At 42.6% G+C, this 14628-nt stretch overlaps 1 protein-coding gene across 3 annotated transcripts in view; it reads right to left on the bottom strand.

Moving 5' to 3' along the window:
* SKA3 (spindle and kinetochore associated complex subunit 3) overlaps positions 1–11973 on the bottom strand; it is a 226723-nt gene extending 214750 nt beyond the window's left edge. For all 3 annotated transcript variants that reach the window (XM_069202259.1, XM_069202260.1, XM_069202261.1), the window contains exon 1: positions 11884–11973. The gene's annotated coding sequence lies outside the window, so the exon portion shown is untranslated. The remainder of the gene's footprint in view (positions 1–11883) is intronic.
* Positions 11974–14628: the final 2655 nt, after the last annotated feature.

The raw sequence follows: 14628 nt of genomic DNA, 5'->3' as shown, positions 1-14628 counted from the left end.
TAATGCGTTTCAAAGATAACCTCTCCTTGATCACAGATAACAACCAATACAATTCTTCAAAAATAAATACCCAATGTGCCCTTGTAAATTACATAAACAGAGAAAGGACCATTACTTCACATGCAGCACAGTATATCAATGTGGTGGCCATCTTAGATGCGATTTTCTTTACATTTGTGTATTTGTTGATTGTTATGTATTAATTTCAACAATAAGTACTTCTAATTAAATCCTCAAATTTCATTTTTCTTTGTTTTATCCTTTGAAGATATTTTTACCACTCCTGATTACTGCCATGTGAGCACACAATACCCTTAAACCTAGACAAACAAAAAAGACCACGTCTTTGTCATCAGTGCTCTAACAACATGTTAAAAGACACTGATCAAATATGTGTGATAAGAAAGGGAAAGTTTGAGTGAAATTGAGAAATTAACTACATTATTGAATGAAAATTGCACCAAAGAGGAATTGCCTAAACTGGAGAACAAATTAATTAAAAGGGAGGAAGAACTTGAAATGAAGAAGCACTGCAAATTCATAAGGGATCAGCAGGCTCATGAACGGGGGCAAATTCTAATATCTGCGAGAAAATATGATCAGGTAAGGAAGGAGCAAAGAAAGCAGAAGGGGCCAAATATAGCAGTTATAGATCTAAACAGCAATATAGTGGACTCAATTAAAGATGCAATAACTGAGCAAATACATCAAAATGAAGAGAGTGAGAATACAATCCGAAGTATCCAGAGTAACAATAGCAATTTTAAAGGAGTTTGACATGCTGGCACAAGGAAGGCAATCCCCACAACAAGAAAAATAAGGAAGTTGCAATGGTCGAGGAAGAAAAGAAAGTTGCAGAGGGGGATCAGGAAAAGGCTACAACAGTACTCCGTGGGAGTTCAAACAAGGGGAAAATGTGGACAGAAATGATGGATAAGAAAATGGTAGCTAACTTATCTAATATTCAACTGACTGTTCTGAATTAGAAGTTCTCTCATCAGGATTATCATTCTGTCCTATGAATAGATGAAATTACACACAGAGGAGAATTGATTTATATCGCTTGTGAGAAAACTTAAATTAAACAAGTGGTTTGCAACTAAACCTGAGATACATAGGGTTACAACAGAATGTCAGCCATCTATATTGAAGATTAGTGACACTGACGTTTTACATACATCATGTGAACTATGTGAAAATGTTGAGTTTACTGCTGATCCATATTTGAATTTAGTCAGTGCTAACATTGAGATCGGGCTAAGCTGTCCAAACACTTTTAAACCAAAATCACTTTTCCTGCCACCTGTAAATAATGATGCTATCAATACATTTGAAAAAAGGTATGATTAAAATATGAGATGGGATAATCTAGAAATGAGACATAGGGAAGCTATAGTTTCCCTGAGAGAAAACAGAGATTATCATTTTAAGATCAGATAAAGGTGGTAATGTAGTATATAAAATATATTATCCAGTGGAAGTCACCACTGGATAGTTATAGTTAAAATCGTGTTTCCAAAGTACATTTTTTTTTTTTGTGTTGCTAATACCTTTGGCACCATTTGACGAATCTCCACAAAGCTTTCCAAAAAAGTGCTCTTTTTTGCCTAGTTAGGGCATACAAAGTTTTGGGGTGATGTGGCATGTGGGTGGGGGTCAAGAAAATACAAGGGTCCCAAAACGTGTTTTCCCCATTCATTTTCAGGGGTGTGGAATTTAATAAAATATCTCCTTGTCCGTAGGGCAGGTTGCTTCTTAAGTCTACTTAACCCTTCGGTGCCATGTAGTGCGGCAATAAACTACAGCAGCAGTCTCATTATCTAAGAGCTCTGATAATAGCCTCTCTGATTACGCCATGGCTGCTACTATAGTAGGACTTGAATACTTGCAATTTCAATCCCAAAACTAGCAATTTCCTTATTTTGCCACCTTTTTGCAGATCTACATACGGCGGCTGGAGGAAGCAGTAAGCAATAGTTCCAGGGCTGGAATGATGAGAATCCAGTTGCCTCATCCTGGAAACCACATCAGAGGCCTACATCTGCAAGCAGAATTACACAGCATGCTCCTTAGGAGTTGCAGGGCCAAAGCATGACACCTGGGCCTGTCCCATGTTGACAGCACCATCACCTACTGACAAACATCCTTGAACCAGCAATCTAAAGTTTTACGCAAATATACCCCACAGGTGCCCCAACAATCGCACGCATGAGCTGTCACTCAGCCAGATACTGCCCATAAACCGTGCCTGCAGCATGCGCTGGACATTTCTCAGGGATATTGTGTTTGCACAGACATAATGCAAAGCGTAAGACTGAGGTCCAGATTTACCAAAGTGTAACACCTGTGCTTATGTAATGCAAACAGATACAAAATATAGCTTTCAGCCACTTTTAGTGATTAAATTACTTTTTGACAGTATTAGGTCAAGCCAAGGCAGTTCGCATGTTCTCTCTTTCAAAATGCTGTAATCTACTTCTGTGGGCTTTCACCACGTCCATTACTTTAATTTGTTCCTTGGCCTGCCTTTCAAAATTCCTTTGGTTTGTTAGGTAAATGCTTTAGGTTTGTCTGCCTTGAGTCTGTTTAGTTACCACCTTAGAAACTGACCCTGTTACATGGATTATTGCACGATCGGCCATATACCTTAGTGTTGGTGCACTACTTTTTTCTTTTGCCTCTCCGCTTCACACTCGTGTTATGTAATGTCTTCCTCTGCCATCTCACTGTTTCTTTGCAGTGTCTGCACCCAACAAAGCCTGCAAGCTGGCGGGGGATTCTTTAAAAAAAATGTATTTACAAAGTGCAAACTCCACCCGAAGATTGGAGCGCTTTACATAAGCACCGATTAAATTTGCAGCCCCATTCCTAAATTCTTCCCAAGTTTAGCAGTTGAAAAATATGCAAACTGGGGTATTTTAAATAGAAGAAAAAAAAACACAAGGGAAACCCTCAAAGTGCTCACGTCGCACAGTGGGAAAGCCGAAACCACAATATTCACTGCACTCTAGAAACTTGCCCCATAATTGTTTGCGTGGCAATTCTTTTACAACTCAGTTTAGCCCATCGCTCAGTCTGTGATGGTCCTAGGATAATGAGACAGCCACCAAAATGTTCAGCACAACATGCTTGTTCTTTCTGGCTCGTCTTCCGGGTCCCCACCCTAGGTCGGAGAGACCCCAAAATCAAAACCTCCCCCACCTTCAAAATGTCTTTTTAAGCTCTCTCTTGGCTGGAGCTTTTGCTTTACAGCTGGGAGTAGTTTGTGTTCTAAGGGCCTTGTTTGAAATAATATTCTAGCAGGTCTGCAAATGTGTAATGCACTATGCCCTGAACATCTGGTTACACTGCAATGCTCTCTGACCTTCTCTTTTCATGTGGTTATGCTCCCTAGGGGCTGACTATATGGTAACATGGCCATGTTTCTTCCAAATACTATTTTTATGGTTGTGCCTTTTAGGCGATGTTCTTATCATTACAGTCTAATGCCAAGTGTATAAAGGAATGTACACAAACAGTTTATTTCTGATAAAAGTTTAATGTGCTGCATGGCTAAATACTTATACAGTAAGGTCCCAAGGTCTATTGATAATGCCAATGCTCTTTTTTTTTACATTTGACATAATTATGGTGGAATATCAAAGGTATCAGAAACCACCCTGCCCTTTTACCGATTTAAAAAAAAAAAAAGATACTGGAAGTTACAATATGCCAACAAAGATAGCAAATGCTGCATTTGGCCAGTTATGAACTCAGAAGAAGCCTGCTTAGGGTTAAAAATCTGGAAAGTGAGGATGAGAATGTTTGAAGAAGAAATCAATCAAATTTATAAGCCAGGCACTCACTGACACTTTAGTGAGGCTCCTTAAATAAACATTACCCTCTCTTGAGCCTACAACAACAGGTAGGTTGCATGCAATAACAGCTCAGTTACTTGCGGCAGTGCATCTACTAATAACAGTCTCATAAAGCATATGTGCAGAAGTAGCTGTAGTGCACTTTCTGCAATGTGTGTTGGGTGCAATTATGCCCACAACACCATGTCAGATTGCCAGCCTCCTACATGTCCTGGATGCACTTGACATAAAAAATGTCCCATGAGGAGCATAGCATAGCAGACAAAGATGGCAGTCAAGAGGCCCATTGCAAACAAACGGTGTTGATAGAGTCTAACAAGGTGATGCTTTTCCTAGACTAAACACTGCGGGTGCAGCAGCAACCACACACCTTCACAGAGGTGAAGCATAAGTTGAGAGGGATGCAAATAAAATATATGCTTTTGTATCCAGCCTGACCAAAGATCATTTACCAAGGAAGGACACACTTTTCGCTGCTCCAGAGTAAGCATGGAGATGGGCCATGGAGGTTGTCTATCAGACCTTTCAGCAGCACATCGGCCACTGAAGGCAATTGCCCCTTTCAATCATGGGAAGAGAGGCCCTTTTTAGGATGATTATTCTGTCCAAATAACCATATGAGCTACAGAATACCCCATATGCCTGACACTAGAAGAATTTTTCAAAAAATTTGACAGTACGCTCTGAAGCCTACTCTGTGACGTAGGCCCCCTGCTCACTGCGCTCCGAACCTGGCAGAAATACATATATAATGGGGTTTATTTAACTTCTAGACCTTAGGGGATACAACTGAGGCTCCCACCTCCAGGCAGTCAATTAGTGGTGCTTCACACTCCAGTCAGATCAGGAAATGCAACTGAAGAGGTTGGTCGTGGAGGGTAAGTTCCATATGCAATACATATATTTCAAAAGCACTCTGGAGGCCTAGGACAAAGCTGTCACCTACGTAAGGTTGGAGAGAGCGCTCCCTGATGACTGCGTTGTGGATTGGGGAACACACTAAAAGATCCCAGGACTGCCAAAGAAGACCCCTTGGGACTTGATTGGGATCTTGACCCTTGGTGACCTGGGAAGGAAAGAGAGGGGATTAAACCCTTCCAGGACCTACAGACAGAGTATGTCCTGCATGATACACAAACCTTTCATACATTCAAATACACCGTGCCCTGCAGGTAGAGGACATACCATGGGAAACGATGGAGGCCCGAGCCTCTTAGAAAGTAGGATACTCTGTGATGAAATGCCCTCTAAAGCCGTCTCATTAACATATTGAATCCTCCTCAACATTAAGGTAGATAAACTCTGTTCACTACAAACTAAGTGGGAAACAGACTTGGGCCCCATAGAGGGCACTAACTGGGAGGCAGCACTGATGTACACTAGGAGGTTGAAATAAAATCAAGCTTGAAGCTCATACAGTTGAAGGTCCTTCACAGGGTATGTTAAGCTGGATCCTCTGGGCCTTGCCGCTTCTTTTGCAATTGAGATGCCCTGATGTCAATTTAAAAAGACTACTCAGATGAGCTGGTAGTTACTACGTACAAAATTATGGTGTGTTCTTTTTTGTTATTTAGTTGGAAACTTAAAACCAATAAAATAATTATATATTTTTTTTAAAGTCACTTTAGTACCACCTGCTAATATGGCACACACATGTAACCCTACACACAAAAAATGTTCATGCAATTCGCGATGCCAACTACTGCTTCACATTGGAGAAAAGGGACTACAAATGAGGCAAACATATTCAGGCATTGTACCATGCATAAACACTTAGAAACTAACAAAGCAACACATTACATGTATGTGTTACTTACCAACATTTGTATCTCTACACCAACACATAAATATGTATATACATATAATAAATAACAAAAAAATGTGTCAAATAATCATATGGATTCAAATCTCTACTAAGAAGAATATCTTTGAGAAAACAGCAACCACACAAACATTGATTTTTAAATATTGTGCAAAGCACCTTAAGAACAGAAAGTATATACTGTATAACATATCTCAAAAATAAGTACCACTATCAAGTATGTTAACACTATTCCTTCCACTGCAGGATATACCGTTCTCATTTCCACCCAACACTAAATCGTAGAATTGTTTTCCTCATCTTAACTAGGCCTGCCATACTGTGGTTGGTAATACAGGCAGCAGAGACTGACCTCTCTCGCCTGACCTAAGGCTCAATGGGGACAAAGGGAGTCTGTCCACGCAATTTCACATACCTCAGAAATGTACTGAGAAGCATTGGCTCTCTCCCCTTGGAATGTTGCCATTTGGACACTTATGGTCTAGTTACACATGCTGAGCATATGTATTGGCCATGTCAGTCTGATCTTCCACCTCAAAGCCCTTAACGACATATTGAGCTCAGGAGAGTTCCCCAATGGCATCATTAACAGACTAATCTACATCAGCAGACATTTCGCCACAGGTCTTCTCAGTAGCACTTAGTGGTGGACTGTCCAAAAGGCTTCCTTCAATGTCCATCAAGGTGGCGTCCACTTCCAACTTGAAATAATTGAGGTGCTTTGACTGCTGGGCCAGGTATTCAAGGGTCCCAAGTTAGTTTGGATGGCTTCTAAATCAGCATGCATAGCTTCTATGTCATCTATAACAGTGGTGGTGTGGGTTTGACATTGTACGATTCTGTTGTCAAATTCTAATTTCTGGCCTTCAACATCTGTGGACAAAGTGAGAGCTTTTACATTGGGGATTGATACTTTGACTGTCACAGAAGTGCCATTTTGTTTGATTGATGGGCGCTGGTGCCATGATAGTAGCAATTAGCTCAGGTTGTAAATGTATGATGTCACCAAGCCAACAACATCATAGCTTCATCATTGCTGCATGGTTAGGAGTGGCACTGGTTTTAGAGTGATATCTTCAGGTGGCAGCATGGCATGGTCTGCCTGTCTTACTGACAATTAGATAAAGTTAAGTGCTATTACAATGAGCACATCACTTGAGATCACTTGTAGGTAGAAATGTTCAAAATTGCATGATAAGTGAAAGTCAAGCGCAGACATTATCAGCCTTGCAACCCTGAATGGCCATCTGCACTGTATTGTGTTACAGGTTACATTCTATGGTTTAGAAAGAGCATTCCACTGGAGCTACAGTATTTCAGTTTGTACTAGAAGGATGTCTCAAGTATGCTGGTTTTGTACATGTTGCAGTGATACGTATAGCTCAGTTTTGATGCGTAAAAGAACTCCACACTGTGACATGTTCTGAGATTATTAAGTACTGCACAGGCTGACACGCAGCTGCTGTATTCCCTACTTCCATTTCCCCATGTGTAATACTTTATTGTCCCGTTACAAGATACTTGATAGTAGAAGTCTGCACAGTTGTGGTTACTATACAAGGTAACTGACATTTCTCTTATCTTTCTTTCTCGAAGACCTGTGCTCCCAGTTGATGTGCTAGATAGGACGACTGGACAATGTAGGTTTGGATGTTGGAGAGTATGGAATTTCATATAAACTAGAGTGCAGGCATACATATTTGTGAATAAGGGGTGGATGTTAGATGTATACGTGTTTATCAGAATTTGCTTACATGGTGTGAATACTTTCTCCATGTCTGCAGAGTCAGTGCCTTAGAATCTGCTGACCAATGCCAGACAATTTGCCATTACTGGGTGTTCCTCGCTTGCAAGGAGGTCATCATGGGAACCTGGTCATTTATCTGCTTCCTGGGCAAACTCCATATCTTTGGGACTCTATTTTGCATTGCTTCATGTTCTGCCATACTTTTTCCCCATCCCTGATCTTTTTTGTGGGTGTCACACCATTTATTTTCACAAAACTGTCATTCCATAGAGTACCTTTCTCTGCAGGAGCAATTTTGGAAAACTCAAGAAGTTTCTTCTAAGGTTTTTCAACTCTTAAGTGACCAGATGGCTCCATGTCCAAAGGACACCACTATTTCATCCCAGGACTTTGCATGTCAGTGTATTCAGGGAGCTGTAGTCTTTAGTTCATTTTAATTAAGCCAATTGGACCAGCACATCTGATTCTAATGATATGCAAAAGCAAAGTTCAGAAATGGAAAAGTGGTGTCCCGGTGACACTGTGACATCTGGCCACTCTATTCGCTTTACTGACAAGGAATTCCACCACATCACTGAACTGCATTTCCAATCACCCACCAAAAGTTGTCTCATCCTCCTGGGTCCTTGGGTGTTTTTACCTTTCTAGGCTCACATATATACCATTTTGGGGAGCCTTAATTTGTCTCTGGGTTGCATTGTCAACAATTACTTTGCAGTTCTTGATTTGCGAATGGTGCCAATAGGAAAGTTACCTTTTTGGATGGTCACCCCCAAACCTTTTGCTTTATATGCTGTTAGCTAAGACTCTGAAAGTGCACTGGAGCCTGCTAACCAGGCCACGGTGCCAGCGCTCTCTCCTTAAATTGGTAACTGTGAATTTTCTATCCCCAATTAGCAAGCTTGTTAACCCCCTTGTTAGTCCCTCGTATAAGATACCAGTGGTACCCTGGGCATTGGTGTTAAAGGGGTGACCAGGGCTGGAAGCACTGTTTGTGCAACCTTGAATGACCCAAGTAAACTACTGAGAGCGGGCCTGCCATTGCAGACTGAAGGGTCACTGCATACCGCTCAAACTCGACTGTGCTTACACCATGTGTGCACACCCCCAGCACTGTCTTTAATATACGTCAGTCACCCCTGAGGTAGGCCCCCTGAGCCCAGAAGGCAGAGTGCATTGTATTAAAGGTGTGGACATACAAGTACAAGCTTATAAGTCCTTATAGTGGCCTTTTCCATTAAAGGCGTCTATAAGTGAACAGCGGTCCATAGGATAACATGGGTTGGCACCCAGGCAAATGCGACGTCGCCAGCTCCATTATGGTACCGCCGAAGTGGGTCACGCTTGGTATCAAACAACGTGCGTTCTCAGCCATGACACAAATATAAGGGCAATTTGGCATGGACCCAGAAAGCAACCTTAGAAGTTGCCCACTGAGTTAAAAGAACGATGGATTAAACCCAGATCTGTGACTGGGGGTGAGTGTTTGACAATGTTCAGCATTCCGTCCATCACTTGTTGTTTTTGCTTTGTCGCCCTAAGTGGGAAGGGTATGCCCAGACGTGGGTCCCGTGCTTCCCATGCCACTGGATTCAAGCTAGCCTGGCTGATGAGGGGTGAAACCCCGAAACCGGTCCCAGGATGCTTGTTTCCGGTCCAGTGAGGACCTGGCTTGGCAGTTCGGGCTGGACTGTTCCCATGAGGAACAGGGTCAAGACTGATTTGCATATGGCTGGGTCCAAACTGGGGTGGCATGGTGAGCAAAAGAACGATGGATTAAACCGAGATCTGTGACTGGGGGTGAGTGTTTGACAAGGTTCAGCATTCCGTCCATCACTTGTTGTTTTTGCGTTGCCCACTGAGTTACTCCTGTTTTCCTGGATTCTGACCACAAACACTCCCAGGAGTCAGAAGAATAGCCTGGACGAGAAGAAGGTCACACCTCCCTCCTCGAAGGCTAGTGAAGTGGCACATTAAGGCAGTGGGCTTCAAACGGCACCCCCCCTCTTATATGCAAGTAGGCTGTATCGCAGGGCAGGACAAAGCAGTCCCCACGCCTCAGGCACATCTGCATCCAGGCAGCTCAAAAATTAGTCAGTAGGAGTACACCCCCAGAAAGCTCCCCACACCTCTAGGGTGGGCAGCCGGGTCTGTACAGCCGAGAAAGACTTCTGCCATCTTGGAAAGAGGCAGAATAGAGGGTTCTGGGAAGAAAAGGTGCCATAAGCCACCCAAAGTTGTCCCCTCAGGGGCGGATATACATACAAAAGAAATTATGTATCTACACCAGAGGTAGAAGTAGGGGGGATCTGAGGGGCACAACGTGCCTAAGCCTTTTTAATGTGACAAAAACAGTTCCCCTACATGTTCTTAAAAGACAACTGTTCTGGGAGAGTTAATTCCAACATTTGACATGCCTCAGCTGAAATGGAATGACGGAGAAACTCTTCCATTGCTGTGAAGCCAAGGGAGGGACTGTAATGCTATGTGTATTTACCCACCGACCCCATGTCTGACCATCTACTCCATGCTGTGTGAGTGATTTAATTTTGTGCAGTGCTACGGTTACAAGGCAGCACAGATGTTCTATCACACAAAACTTGTTTTCCACACACACAACTTTTTTTTTTATCTTCTCATACTGTGCTGGAACATATTATGGGGGATGCGGACTGGATACAAGTGCACAAGAATGAGAATGTTTTCATTAGAGGAATGTACGTCTCTGCCTCAGAAATAAGCATGGGGAGCGAGGCCAACACTCTTGCATGGTTTCAATGCAGATGAAGTACAGCCACCGTTTCATTTCATATCAGAGGGGAGGGGGGCTCTAGAAATCTCTCCTTGAGCTTGTTTAAGGTATAAAATACAGAGAGATTTGGTACCAAGGCAGGAACTCACATGTGGAGCAGATGCGCTGCCCAGGATCACTCTGATCCCAATTTGGGCGTCTCCTGTCTTGGCTGATCCCAGGTTACTCAGTCTAGCTGGCGAGGATGATAGACCCCACTGGTGACGCATTTTTGATTATTAATCTGCAAATGTAAATGCTTCATGGAATTTGGTATTGGCTTATGAAGTACATGTGAAGCTTCCTGGTGACAAATATCTATTCTTTTTTAACAGTATTGCAAGAGTGTTACCAACTACTGAGTGTTTGCTTCTAATTCACAATTATAAAAAAAAAGTGTTAACATTGCGTACATCCAAAAGTATTACTAAAATCTATATTTTGGAAGCATTTTCTTAACTTATTCTGAAATCTTTTAGCACATTTTGTGGCAGTCTTTGTTATACTGTGTGTAATGCAAGCTCAAGATACTGACTTACATATTCACAGGGGTGAATATCACAGGCTGGGACCTCATAACATTAAAAACACAGCAGTCACTATTCCTCACTGCACCATCCAGATATCAGTTCAGTGGCTCTCAGAATATGTTCAAAAAAGGAGGGGAGAGATTTGGGATGGTCCAGTACACTATGTCCCAGGTATTCTAAAAAGTATCTAAAGTGTGTACAGTCCTGAAAACAGGAAGGTCCTGTTGTGTTTTTGTAGCTTTTCGAGGGTGCAAAACAGCATAGCTACTGAGCAGCAAATCCCCTCACCCACCATTTTAGTGGCATGCTTCATCATCAGGTGTATGCCCCTCACAGGGTTGGCAATGTGATGCCCTACGGGCCCCTCAAGGCCTCTTTGCCAGTGCTCTTTTTTTTTTTCTTTGGTCAAAGAGAATGTCTATGTAGGCTCCGTGTTGCGTGCAGACTGGCTTTGAACAGGAGTGAGAGTAGTTAAAATTAACTAAAGAAGCCTAAAAGTAATATGTAATGTTCAAGGGCCTTTACGCAGAGGAAGGATGGTTGGCAGAAGAAACATGAAAGCTCAGCTGGTAATGGGCTCAAGGTTCCAACAGGCCCTCGAGCTTAGCCAAAGCCAGGCTTCAGGCTAGAGCATACATCGAGTTTTAGTGGCTCAGCCACAGTGCTTTAAATGGGAAAGTACTGTCCGATCCTGAATATCAGCACTTCTCAGTACTGCTGCAATGCCTTTAATGAGTTACCAGAAGGTGCAGCATAGTTGCATAATATTTCGTACTTTTTTGCCACGCCTCTAATCCCACCCACACATTCACTGGCCCTGCCCCCACTACACTCAGGATCACAGCTCCCCTACTTCTTTTAATGCATTTCGATCAGTGATCTACATGTTTGAGGCATTATCAAAGTTAATAACATACAAGTGAATCCGCAACAGAACACCACATTCGCCAACTCAAGCATTCACACATTCAAATATCCCTCCTCGTTGTCATTCAAACCAACACATCCAAACGTACAGCGTACCCTTAATTATATGTACCATGTTTTGATTACATAATGACCCCCCCCCCCAAAAAAAAAAACTCAACAGACTTCTGTCCACATTATTTGCCAATTACCATCTCTCCGCTACTTACATTGACCGCCCGTGAATTCAAACTTAAGTCCGCTGTCGATACCTACTCCTTTAACGAATGTCATTTGTTCGCGGTAACAACCAATCCCATGACTGAACATGTTCCACATTTAGGCTGGAGTGGGCGGTACCGCTAATATGTAAGGTGACTCAGGATTGGAGCGCTGGGGAATCCCAACCAATTCAGCATGTTTACAGGATTGTGCAGAGCGGATTGGTTTAGAAGTCCATGTGAGCACTTTCTACTGGCAGTCCGCGAGAATCGTGTATTTTGTGGGTGATAGTTTGGTTGGAGTCCTCTCTGAGGAGAGTTAATCACTCGAACGACCAGGCTATGTTGATGTCGCTGGACATTCTGTGTTGAAAGGAGTGAGGAAACGCGGTAGTGAGGACAGGGGAAGAGGGAGCATCGCCGTGTAGGGCCCCAGGTGGTAATATTGAGCGATTGTTGTACCCAGTAAATGGTATTTGGCGACGGACAGTCTGGCAGCCAAGTATTTTGGTCTTTGTTTCTGGGTCCATGTCGGGCGCGAAAGCCATAGGGTGCTCGGCCTGTACCATTGCGCTACGTGACGGCACTTGTGTAAGGGACGTGTGTCATTCTTACACCTGTTGAATTTGAAATTTTACTTTTAAAGCGCAGGTTATGCCTAATACAGAGTTCAGTGTGCAGAGATCTAAGGGAAGTTGAAACAAGACAGCAGCAGAAAGGGTGGCGGAGATCAGTTTTTCCCAAAGAGCCACGTTTTCAGGTTCTTAGTGAAACCTGCTCCATCCGATTCAGTACGAAGAAATGGAGGGAATTCCAGAGTTGGGCCTATGTCACAGCTACGGAGCCAACACCAACCCGGGTAGTGCGGGATCTGGAAGGGAGAATGACGGAGCATTAATTAGAAGATCTAAGCGATCTGGAAGGAATATGAAATGTAAACAGCTTCTAAAGTCCAAGTGGACCAGATTGAAAAACTGCCGTATGTTTGTGCGCCAGCTTTTTTGATTAAATCCTCTTTAAATGGGAAGCCAGTGAAAATCCTTTCATTTACAAAACACTGAGCAATGTTCGGGAAGATGGAGAAGCCTAGCTGCTGAATTACGCACCAGCCGAAGTTTGTTAATAAATTGTTAGAGGTCAACATATAAGGCATTGGAATAATCCAGTCGCGATGTTGTTAATATTTCTTTCTGGCCATAAGCAGAAGAAAATGTATGCCTTTCGAAGAACTGTAAGCAGCCAGAAGCAGGTAGAAGAAACTGACGTAGTTTGAGGTTTAAAAGAAAGATAGCTTAAAAAGGTTACACCTAAAATTCTGAACATCAGCTGGGAGAGGGGATCTCTAAGAAGTGTTATTCACCCATGTTGCAACCGAAATAAGACATTGCCTGAATTTTTCTCGGCCAAAGTTCGGGTTACTCAGTGACATAATCAGTGGAGTATCGTCCACATAGACTTCACCTCAAATCCGAAGTTTGAGATGAAGGCAGCCAGAGGGGACTCATAAATATTAAAAGGGTTAGGTCTCGGTGATAAACAATGAGGTACCGGTAAGTCCAACAGAGAAGGGTCAGAAAAGAAAGTAAGGAGACACACTGATTGGGCAGTGTTTGCAAAAAAGTTAGCAATTCAGGGTAATAAAGGCCTTCAACATCTATTTCCACAAAGTCTATGGACGAGGATGGAATGTGAAATGGTGTCAAATACCACAGGCAGATCGAATTGAATAAGGGCTGCAGTGTCACCTCTGTCAAACAATACCGACAAGAAAATAGAATGTGTGCTGTGTGAGGCCTGAAAACGAAATTGAGACACATCCACTAGCTTATTCGCCTCCAGGTACTCCAAAAGCTGTTGATTAATGTGCATCTCCAGCATTTTTTTTTTATAAGAGCTGGGAGCATGGAAATGGGCCTAAAAGTTGATGGTAATGATGGACCCCCATAGAACCTTATAAGAATCTGAGTGATGTGGGCCAGTAACCATGCCTCAGGCACACATGCAGAATCAATGGATGAACTGAGATTGAGGAAGAGTACTGGCAGAATCAAGCAAGAACCTAATTTCAAAATGAAGGGATGACCCGGGTCAGTGGGTGAACCAGATTTAGATTTCAGCAGGAGGTCCTGCATGTCTTAAGGTAAAACTGGAGAGAGAAATCCGTAAGTTTTACTGGGTTTTTATGATATTGAGGCATAGAAGCGCTATGATCACCCATCTTAAATGAGCCATGAATGGTCCAAATCGTGACTTTAAAATAGCTTACAATACAATCACAAGCTGATTGAAATGTGGTATCTGCTGGGTAAGGGAAACTGGACGAGCCTTAGATTTAACTATAGTAAAACAATTATATGGAAGAATGTTTAGCAGCATCTATCTGCTCTGAATAGAAGGGATATTTGGCTAATTTGATCTCTTTGTGATTCAGCCTGATACCTAAACAATATTTGATTTTATGTGCCTCCTCAAACGTACCGCACCAGTTTCTCTCTGGTTGACAGCATTTTTTTAATAGATCTAAGCAACAGGTTAAACCAGTGACAGGACTCCCTTATCCGAACGCATATTTTTCTGCGTAGGGGGAGCTATTTTTAGTTCCCACCAAAACTGTCTTTAAAATAAGAAGCCAAGAAAGAGGAGTCACTTCCATTATCCATCTGCACAGGAAGTGATATCACTGGATTGCCCGTCATCCATCAGCATAGAAAGTGACGTTATGCCTCTTCCCTCCAAGGGGCTTCTTAATGGCTA

Source organism: Pleurodeles waltl, chromosome 8 (assembly GCF_031143425.1).
Source record: "Pleurodeles waltl isolate 20211129_DDA chromosome 8, aPleWal1.hap1.20221129, whole genome shotgun sequence".
NCBI classification, from domain to species: domain Eukaryota; kingdom Metazoa; phylum Chordata; class Amphibia; order Caudata; family Salamandridae; genus Pleurodeles; species Pleurodeles waltl.
This window is presented reverse-complemented; position numbering and strand designations above follow the sequence as displayed.